Source organism: Chrysochloris asiatica, unplaced genomic scaffold (genome assembly GCF_000296735.1).
Source record: "Chrysochloris asiatica unplaced genomic scaffold, ChrAsi1.0 scaffold00316, whole genome shotgun sequence".
In the NCBI taxonomy this organism is placed as follows: domain Eukaryota; kingdom Metazoa; phylum Chordata; class Mammalia; order Afrosoricida; family Chrysochloridae; genus Chrysochloris; species Chrysochloris asiatica.
In genome coordinates this window covers 2,128,988-2,138,130 of record NW_006408834.1, presented here as the reverse complement: position 1 = coordinate 2,138,130, position 9,143 = coordinate 2,128,988, and the positions used below count along the sequence as shown (strand labels likewise).

Genomic DNA, 9,143 nt, shown 5'->3' with positions numbered 1-9,143 from the left:
AGGAGGATGCTCAACAGAGATGGGCATCAGTGAGAGGAAGAAAAAGAAGACAGAAATGTTGGAAGCGAAATGAGGAATATTTTGAGAAGGAAGTTGCGATGTGTTATGGCCAATGCTGAGGAGAGATTGCAATGAGGCCAGAGGACACAGTGACCTGGAGGTGAATTGGGACATTGGCTGGGGTAGTTCTGGTGCAGTGATAGGGAGTGTCTGCAAGAAAAAAGGAGGGTGGATGTAGAGACAGCAGGAAAAGGTTTGCCATAACTGGGAGCAGAGAGATGGGACAAAAACTAAAGACATGAGGCTGAGGAATTTTTTCACAATAAGAAGCAAAAGTATTATTTTTGTCTTATACAGTATTCATTTTGTCTTATACAGTAGATTTGTCTTATACAGTATCTACTTATTCCATAAGGAAGACATGTTTGTAGTTTGGACATTAGAAAATACAGAATATTTTTATAAAAGAAAGAAAATTTTATTTAAAAATCACCGATCCTGTCTTAAAGATAGAGTCCTGGTTTGGATAAGCACTGGACTCCTGGTAGGATAAGCACTGGACTGCTAACCACAAGGTCAGTGGTTCAGATCTACCAGTTGTTGCTTGAAAACCTAATTCAGCATCAGTATGAGTCAGAACCAGCTCTGGTAGCGTAGTGGTTACGAATCAGGCTGCAAACCGCAAGGTCAGCAGTTCGAAACTACCAGCTGCTCCGCGTGAGAAAGATGAGGCTTTCTGCTCCCGTAAAGATTTACAGCTTCAGAAACCCTGTTCAGGGTCGCCATGGGTCGGAACCGACTCGATGGCACTTAACAACAACAACAACAACAGCAGCAAAATCTTGAAAATGGATAGTCTGTAAAATTTGATGGGTAACCTTCTGGGCCTTTTTCTATGGAATGCAAGCTGCTTAGTAACTTTTTATTTTTTTAACTTAAGAATGTAACCTAAATTTATTTATGTCAATGTACATTTATATTTTACTAAAGAGTTGTGTAATATTCCATTTATTAGAAAATACCTAGATTTTCTCAGTGACTCACTTATTATCAAATATTTAAATGTTGTTGCTATATGCTACCCAGTTAGCTCCAATTCAGGGATCCTAGTTACAGCAGAACGAAACACTGCTTGTGTTGTGCTAGTCCCACAATTGTTATGTTTGAGCCCATTGCTTCAGCCACTGTGTCAATCCATCTTGCTGAAGATAGTCCTCTTTTTTACTGACCCTCTCCTTTACCAAGCATATTTAAATTATTACTGTCATTGTGACCCTGTGCACCACAGAACGACACAATGACTGGTCCTGCACCATCACGACAATTGCTATGTTTGATCCCATTATTGCTGCGACTGTGTCAATCCAGATACTTAGGGGTCTTCCTCGTTTTCAATGACTGTCCACTTTACCAAGCATTATGTCCTTCTCCAAAGACTGGTCCTTCCTGATGATATGGCCAAAGTACTAGAGACTCACCATCCTTGCTTCCAAGGAGTACCCTGACTGTACTTCCTCTAACACAGATTTGTTTGTTCTTCTGTCAGTCTACAGTAATTTTAATATTCTTTTCCAACACCATAACAAAAATCCATCAATTATTTGATAGTCTTCCTTATTCGTTGTCCAACTTTCACTTGTATATGAGGCTATTGAAAATATCATGGCTTGGGTCAGGTGCACTTTAGTCTTCAAACTGACACCTTTTCTCTTCAACACTTTAAAGAGATCATGTGCACTTGATTTGCCTAATACAATATGTCATTTGATTTCTTGACTGCTGCTTCCATGAACATTGTGGATCAAAGCAAAATGAAATCTGGCAGTTTCAATCTTTTCTCCATTTTCCACGATGTTATTTATTGGTCGAGTTGTGACAATTTTTTATTTCTTTACATTGACGTACAATCCATACTGAAGGCTATAATCTTTGATCTTCGTCAATAAGTATTTCAATTCCTCTTCACTTCCAGCAAGCAAGGTTGTGCCATCTGCATATTACAGGTTGTTAATGAGTTTCCCTTCAATCCTACTTCATATAATTCAGTTTCTGAGATTACTTGCTCATCATACAGATTGAATAAGTATGGTGAAAAGACACAATCCTGGTACACACTGTTTCTGATTTTAAACCATTCCGTATTCCCTTGTTCTATTCAAATGACTGCCTCTTAGTCTATGTGCAGGTTCCTCATGAGCATAATTAAGTATTCTGAAATTCTCACTCTTTGAATTGTTAACCATAGTTTGTTTTAATCCACACAGCCTTTGCATAGTCAATAAAGCACAAGTAAACATCTTTCTGCTATTCTCTACTTTCAGCCAAGAGTTATCTGAAGTCAGCTATTAATATCCCTTGTTCCATGTCCTCTTCTAAATCTGGCTTGAATTTCTGACATTTCCTTGTCAATGTACTGCTATAATATTTTTGAATTATCTTTAGCAAAATTTTAATTCCATATGATATTAATGATATCGTTCAAAGATTTCCGTGTTCCATTGGGTCACCTTTCTTTGGAATGTGTGAAAATATGGATCTCTTCCAACTGGTTGACTAGGTAGCTGTCTTTCAAATTTCTTGGCATAGATGAGTGAACATCTTCAGTGATGCATCAGTTTGTTGAAACATAAGTTGGCATTCTGTCAATTCCTGAAGCTTTGTTTTTCACCTTCAGTGCATCTTGGATTTCTTCTGTTAATACTATAGGTTCTTAATCATTTGCTACTTCCTGAAATGGTTGGATGTTGACCACTCCTTTTTGGTTGCAGTGACTCAGTGTATTCCTTTCATCTTCTTTTGTTGCTTCCTGCATTGTTCAGTAATTTGCCCATAGAATTCTTCATTATCGCAACTCAAGGATCGAATTTTTTCTTCAGTTCATTTAGCAAAGTTTATTCTTCCCTTTTGGTTTACTGTTTCCAGGTCTTTGCACATTTCATTATAATACTTTACTTTGTCTCCATGAGCTTTCCTTTGAAATCTTCTTTCAGCTCTTTTACGTCATTTCTTTCTTTCATTTAAAATACTCTGACAGCTAGCAATATGGCAGATAAGTCCAACATGTCCATATACAGAGAGTTAGCTACATGGCAGAGAAATCCAACAATTTCAGAGTTTATTATGACATCCTTATTGCTCTTTTCTTTCTTTCATGTTTCATAGATAAATATATATATAGGTGATAGTTGGATAGATAGATATTTGAGTAAAAGTTTACAGAACAATTTGGTTTTCTATTTAACAATTCATACACATTTTATTTTGTAACATTGATTATAATCCCCACAATGTAACGGCGTCTCCACATTTCCTTCTTGGTTCTCATTTCCTCCTTCATCTTTCTTTCCTATCCTTTTCTGCCTTCTGAACATTCTGGAAAATTCTACACCTTTGATCCCATCTGGTCGATTATTTTAATGAATGTGTACTTTCCTGTTGCTGTTGTTCATCTTATAGTTCTGTCATTTGGCTGAAAGTTAGGTCATGAGGGTGAGTTCAGTCCTGGGCTGGAAAGTTGTCTAAAAGCTATCATATATCAATGGTCTCACTAGTTTCTATCAGACCAAGATAAACCTGGTCTTATGCGTTTGAGTTTTGTTCCACATTTTTCTCCCATTCTAGTCACAACCTTCTAATGTTACCCATTTCACAGCAGTTGGTAGTGATAACCAGGTACCCTCTGGTTCTTCTGTATCAGGGTTGTGTTAACTGAGATTTGTGTGGTTTGCTATTGCTTTGGATTAATTGTGTTTTTGCATCTTTGATTTTTTTACTCTTCTTTTCTTCAGGCAGGGAGAGACCAACAGTTGTACCATAAATGGCTACTCAAAACTTTTAGACCCCAATTACTACTCAACAAAGTAGGATGCAGAACACTGTCTTTCTGATGTTATACCCACTGACTTTAGCATTCCCTGAGACTATGGTTGAGCCGCCAGGCCCAATGACTCATTCCCTCAAGATGTTTGGTTGTGACTAAGAAGTATAGAATTATATATAGAAGTATAGATGTAGATATAGGTTTCACAAAGGATATTTTTACATATGTTATTTTTAAAATTATTCTTAAGTATGGTTTAATACACTTCTCCATTTCTGTACATCACAACACCAAGACTTCACTGCTTAGGATCTTTCTGCAGAGGCTCTAGAGAATGCGAAGGCTACGGTTTCCACCCCTCTTATGTGTTTTTATGTGGAAGTGTAATACATGTCAGTATATATTGATACACACAACAATATATAATGCAATATATATCACCTAAGAGAACACATTGATTAAAGAAATACAAAAATTTGGCATCATTTCCAAACTTAAATAGTAAAAATAAAAACTACAAAAGGAGCTGCATACCCTAAATGTATCATGTGAAACAACAAGCATATTTAAAAAATGTATATTACCATCCAATTTCTCTGGTTAAGTCATATCACATTAGACACATGTACAATGGCCAAACCCTAAGGTACTGCTGCGAAGAGAGCATGTGTGCACTCTTGGGTTTTCTGCAAACAAACATCAGAGCCCAAAGCTAAAGCCTGTTCTGGTGAAGCCTCTGTTGGTGAACACCAAAGAATTGACTCTTCTCACTGGGGGTTGAGACATCAAGTTATACATTGACAGTCATTTTGGACCCCAGAGTACAGTGTGAGAACCAGAAACTTTACATTAAAAAAACATACTACCTTCATTCAAGTGAAACAGGATTATTGGAATGATAGGGAGGTCTGTAACCTGGGAACAAGGAGCTGGTGCAGACCAATAAAGCTACAAATGACTGAATCAAAAGTCAGTAAAGATCAGCAGTCAGGCACTACGTGTTAAAAGTACCCAATTTGAAAACTAAATGTACCCACAGCCACCCTAGTCAGCGTGGGAGTGATACCAATTGACTTTTTTTTTTAATGTTTTATTGTGAATTATATGATAGTTTACATGAGAGAACTTTAGTTTTACATTCATTCCATCGTATATCATCTCATTGCCATGGTTCCAATCCCCTCCATGCATCATCCACCAATTGACTTTTGAAACCTTTGGTCCTTCAAAGTCCATTTAGTATGCTTTTTTCTTTTTTCATTGCTACCATTGGGCACGTCCTACATTCACTGTCACCACCTCAGGCACACCATGACCTTGCACATCAGTTGGGTTCAAGTCCAATTTATAGCCCGGCTGTGAAACATAAACTTCAGGGTTTTCAGGCCCACTTTTGGATCCAACATGGTTAATCCTTGGTGCCAGAAGCTGTGTTCCATCCCTTCCCGCCCCTGCCCTTCCCATCCACTCCTATAATTTCTCATATTAGAGGTGCTTGTAAGTCCCATATGTGAAACAGATGTTCCAACCCCACCAGGAGGTCAGGGGTTTATAACTACATGCACAGTCATACATGTCTTATCATTGTGCCTGTGAAAAACCTTATAGTTCATCTTATTAAAATCAAAACATTCACATAATCTCATGCCATCCAACATAAGGAAAATACAACCACCTCCTTTTTACCAAGGATAAACCCAAGCAAAATAAAATAAAAGTTTCTTTCAATCTCTTTGCTTCCATTGGAATTGCATGTTTTATTTCTCCCAATCCCAACAAAAGCACAGAAACCCCATCATATCCATCCAAACTAGTTTCTAGTAGGCGAAGATGCTAGGAACCTTTGTCAAAGCAACTGATGCTGAGGGCTCCCAAAACCTGGTTACAAATGCATTGGTAAAACGCATGGAAAGACACAGTGCACTGGCCCAATTGCTTCATGAGTCAGTTTGACTTTGCAATACAATTTGCATTCTTGAAACTGAAAGTCTGGGGGTTGGGGGTGGGAAGGATGTTAAGGGAGTGAAGTTGAAAATGTCTCCTATTAGCTCACCTTTTCAACATTAAACAGAGACCAAGAGAGAAATGGTTCCAACATTTCACCACATATATTTCTTTTTATGCAGTCTAAGCTGAGAATGCCATGTAAATGGGTCACTGCGAAATGCAGCAATTAAATTTTTCTCCAATCAAAATAAGAAACAAACCAGGATGATGTCACTTCTATTAACTTTTGAAGGTTTACAGCAGTTAAAGTATTTTTGCTTCTGTGTATGAAGGTTAAAAAAAAAAATCATCCCCCCCCCTAAAATACAAGAGTAACCAATTTTCACCATTGAGTAAAAGTAAAAACTAGGATTCTTTGTTAAATTAGTCCATAGTGGCATTTAGGTACTTAGTTGTAGGCTACTTTGCTGACACCATGACAAACCAAAGTGTAGGGTTGGGTCTGGTTTTGTTTCGGTTTTCTTTTCAATATCCAATGCTCATGGATTAAGTTCTGAGAATGTTCCAATTGTAAGGCAGGGATCTGTTTGGATTCCTTCACAGGTGTGCTCCTTGGGTTGGATGCTGGAGGGTAAGGCATGTATTGCCGGATCCATGCCAACTACCTAGTTGTCATCAAGGTAAAAAAATTGATCATCTCCTCCTTGGTATTCCATTCCCTGGAAATCTACTCGGTACCAGAAGATACCTCCAATTGCACCAAATCCTTTCACAAACTGGGATCCTTCTTGTGACTTATATGTGACAATTTCTAACATAGCTCCAAATTTTTTGTAGTTGTTAGCAAACCATTCCAGTAGGGGCATGCTTTCAATCAGCTCATGTTCCTGGCCTCTCTTTGTCTGTGAAATGAAATTTATCCTTCTCTTGTTCTGGAGTTACATAATTTTCTCCTGTTCACTGCCTTGGCAATGAAGAACGAACCTCATTATATCCAACTTTTCATAGACTATTTAGAATCTCTACAGCTCCCATTTCCAAATCCTTTAGAGTATCTTCAACTCCAAAACAGTACTTGCCCATGTCCTTGCTGATTTCATCAAAGTATTGTCCTATTAATTTCTTCTCTTAGATGCACTTCATGTTGGAAAGGACTTCAGTAGATAACTCAATAGCTTGGTTGAATCCATTTTCACTACAATAGGAGATATCAACTAATTTTAAAACTTTTGATTGCAACCTCTGATCAAACATATCAGATTGACTTAGTTCAGTTTTAAAGTCAGCTGATCCAGCTAAAACGAGACCAGCCAGATTCACTTTGTCCCCAGAAATAAACAACTACACAGCAGTCTCAGCTACTTTTCGAACATAATTATGTCGTTTTTCCATTCTTAAACGGGCAAAACACAAGGCAGACTAACCTTCTCTATCGTGTTTCTTTGGATGATCCACAGTGAATTTGTGCAGGACCTTTCTTGTGTTTCCTTGGAGTGTGCCAAAAAGTGCACCACTACCATCTGTTACAATGAAGCCAAACTTGATATCGACGGAAAATAGCGCTGTAAGAGCCTCTGTATGGAATTTGTTGTCACACAAATACAATGATGTGTTAATTGATTTGAAAGGCTCAAAGTCCATGTTGACTTTCTTTTCCTTTCCTTCTCTGTTACAATTGTTCCAAAGTAAACAACCAGACCATTTGGAGGTACTTTGTTACAAAGTTTGACTCTTTGTGGTACAGGTGTAATGGCTCCCAGGAAAGAAAGGCGGTTTACCCTTGACTTTAATGTTAGATGCGGTTCCAAATTCATCTGCTAACATTTTTGCCACTCATGATATCTGGTCGTTGAGGAATGATGAACGATGTCATGCTTGTGCCATTGCCGCGGGCCGCCTCCAAGCTTTTGATGAGTTTCCTGATCTTCCAGATCTCCACGTTCCTTTCCGAAGCACTGGGGTCGTCTGCAGTCTTCTCGCCTACTCCTCCCTAAGGGCCCAGTCCTGGGTGGTAGTGGCAACTCCTCCCCTGCAGCGGATCCATGGTGGCGACCTCTACATAAGTTTTTACATGTACTACAAATATACGCAGAAACATGTTGTTGTTAAGTGCCATGGAGTCGGTTCTGACTCATAGCAACCCTGTATAGAGTTTCCAAGGACCAGCTGCTAGGTTTGAACTGCTGACCTTGTGGTTCGCAGTCCAGTGCTGATCCCACAGCGCTATACCAGGAGTCCATTCAGGAATGACATCAAGAACTTCATGCATGAGAAAAGGAAAAGGTCATTCAATAGATGGGGATTTTCATAATTATGTCCAATTAATTATCTACTATACATGCATGATCACCACTCATCTGTCTGTTTGTGTTACTGTGGTGGCTTGTGAGTTACTGTGATTCTGAAAGCTATGCCACGGGTATTTTAAATACCAGCAGAGTCACCATGGTGGACAGGTTTCAGATGAGCTTCCAGATGAAGACAGGCTAGGAAGAAGGAGTGATGAACCACTTCTAAGTATTTAGTCACTGAAAACCTTATGAATAGCAGAGAGACACTGTCAGATATAGTGCCAGAAAATGAGCCCCTGAGGTTGCAAGGCACTCAAAATGCGACTGGGGAAGAGATGCCTCAGAGTAGAGTAAAGCCCGTTGGCGAAAAGCCCGTGGGACCTTCATTTGCTGATGGGGCACAACTCAAAATGAAGAGACACAGCTGTAAATATCCATTGAAAATCGGAACATGGAATACACGAAGTATGAATCTGGGAAAATTGGAAGCTGTCAAAAATGAAATGAAATGCATAAACATTGATATCTTAGGCATCAGTGACCTGAAATGGACTGGTGTTAGCCATTTTGAATCTGATGACCACATGGTTTACTATGCCAAGAATGACAAATTGAAGAGGAATGGTGTTCCATTCATTGTCAAAAAGAACATATCCAGATCAGTCATGAGGTACAATGATATTATCCATGCACCTACAAGGAAACCCAGTCAATACCACTATTATTCAAATGTATGCACCAACCACTAAAGCCAGTGAGGATAAAATAGAAGAATTCTACCAACTTCTTCAATCTGAAATCTATCAAACATGCAATCAAAATGTATTGATTATTACTGGTGATCAGAATGCAAAGCTTGGGAGCAAAGAGGAAGGATCAGTAGTTTGAAAAATATGCCTTTCATGATAGAAATGATGCTAGAGAACGCATGATAGAATTCTGCAAAACCAATGATTTGTTCATTTCAAATACCTCCTTTAGACAGCATCAAAGACAACTATACACTTGGACCTAACGAGATGGAATACATAGAAATCAAAATGACTACATCTGTGGAAAGAGACAATGGAAAAGCTCCATATCAT

General features: G+C 38.6%; 1 pseudogene; it reads right to left on the bottom strand.

Moving 5' to 3' along the window:
- Positions 1 to 6,432: 6,432 nt before the first annotated feature.
- On the bottom strand, positions 6,433 to 7,730 carry LOC102832982 (annotated as a pseudogene).
- Positions 7,731 to 9,143: the final 1,413 nt, after the last annotated feature.